General features: G+C 43.2%; 1 pseudogene; it reads left to right on the forward strand.

The window, feature by feature from the left end:
- Positions 1 to 1,602: 1,602 nt before the first annotated feature.
- On the forward strand, positions 1,603 to 1,716 carry LOC122478095 (annotated as a pseudogene).
- Positions 1,717 to 2,023: the final 307 nt, after the last annotated feature.

The raw sequence follows: 2,023 nt of genomic DNA on the forward strand, positions 1-2,023 counted from the left end.
ATCCCAAGTCTCTGTCAAATATTTTTCTGGCTGTCAAAACAGCTAGATAAATATCAAATCATTCTGAACAAAGAAGAAATCCTTCACCCTGTCTGTTTCTGGGCTATCTGCCTGCCTGGCAGTGCAGGGAACCTGTATTTTATCTCAGGCAGGCCAGCTGAGCTTCAACACTCCCCGCTTTAGGGACCTGGCCTTGCACAGACTCAAGCAGGTCCTCTGGTGGGAGGGTCTTGCTGGGTTGGGACTGATGCAGGTTTGTCAAAGAAGGACAGTTCCACTGGCACACAGAGCCAGATAATTTAGAGCAAAGCACAGCAAAAAGCCAATGTCCAGGTTAGCTGCCCTCAGCAGGTGTCTCTGCCGCTATGCTAAGGAATGGGGCTGTGCAATGACACCCTCCATATCTTTTGTCCCCTGTGGGGCAATGCCATCTCTTCCAGATGCACTTACAGAAGAAGTAAATGTCTCTCTTTGTGTGTCTCAGGGGATCCTCCTATCATGCAGTCCACTCCAGAGCCTCTGCCCTCCTCCACAGGGGCACCACTGTGCCCACCAGACTCCACACCGACCATGGAATGGACTTCTAAAACTCTCGTTTTTGAGTTCACTGGTTGTCAAAACTCATGATAATCAAACACTCTCATTTTCCTAGTCAATGGTTTTGGGGAAGGGTGTTTCTTATTTTATCTCCTGTGCACTGAGCTCTTTCTCTCTCCCTCTCTCCTCTCTACGACCAGGGCTCCCTCCCATCTGAAACACCCATAATCATTTTTCTCCCTATAATCATATGTCCACACTTCTTACCTTCCACAGTGGAACCTCCCTCTGTTTCCAACCTCCCTCTGGTTGTGCAGTTCTGTCAGTCTTCAGATCAATTTCTTGGGTGTTCAGAATGATTTGGTACTTATCTAGCTGTGTTTGAGGGAGGAGGGCAAACATAGGGTCCTCCTCCTACTCCACCACTCCTCCTCCTTCAGCTGATTGTGTTTTTAAAGAATTGGTTCATTTCATAAAGGTTATCAATCTATGGGCATATGATTGTTTATAATATTTTATATTATCCTTTTAATATCCATGAAATCTGTAGTGATGTCCCTCTTTCATTTCTGATATTAGTAACATTTGTGTCTTCTCTATTTTTTTTTTACTTTCTATGGTTAGAGTCTTAGTGTTTTTATAAAATTTTTCAAAAAATCAACTTTTGGTTGTGTTGATTTTTCTCTATTGATTTCCTGTTTTCAGTTTCATTGATTTCTATTTCTCTTACTATTATTTTTTGTTCTTTCTTTAGATTAAATTTGCTCTTCTTTTTCTAGTCATAAAGTGATTTTCAGATTTTTATTGAAAATGGTTTCAGGGGCGCCTGGGTGGCGCAGTCGGTTAAGCGTCCAACTTCAGCCAGGTCACGATCTCGCGGTCCGGGAGTTCGAGCCCCGCGTCGGGCTCTGGGCTGATGGCTCGGAGCCTGGAGCCTGTTTCCGATTCTGTGTCTCCCTCTCTCTCTGCCCCTCCCCCGTTCATGCTCTGTCTCTCTCTGTCCCAAAAATAAATAAACGTTGAAAATGGTTTCAGATTTTTATTGTTTTAAAATATAGACATTCAGTGCTTGCTTCAACAGCACATATAGTAAAATTGGAACAGAACAGAGAAGATTAGCAAGCATGGTCGCTGCACAAAGATGGTATGTAAAATATATAGATTTAGTGCTCTAAATTTCCCTTTTAGTAATGCATTCACTGGATCCTTCGTTTGATGAGTTGTATTTTCATTTTCATTTAGTTTGAAATATTTAAAAAAATATTTAAAATTTTTCTTAGTTCTTTTTTAGTTTTTTTTTTTCAATGTTTATTTATTTTTGGGACAGAGAGAGACAGAGCATGAACGGGGGAGGGGCAGAGAGAGAGGGAGACACAGAATCGGAAACAGGCTCCAGGCTCCGAGCCATCAGCCCAGAGCCCGACGCGGGGCTCGAACTCACGGACCGCGAGATCGTGACCTGGCTGAAGTCGGACGCTTAACCGAC

Source organism: Prionailurus bengalensis, chromosome X, assembly GCF_016509475.1.
Source record: "Prionailurus bengalensis isolate Pbe53 chromosome X, Fcat_Pben_1.1_paternal_pri, whole genome shotgun sequence".
NCBI classification, from domain to species: Eukaryota; Metazoa; Chordata; class Mammalia; order Carnivora; family Felidae; genus Prionailurus; species Prionailurus bengalensis.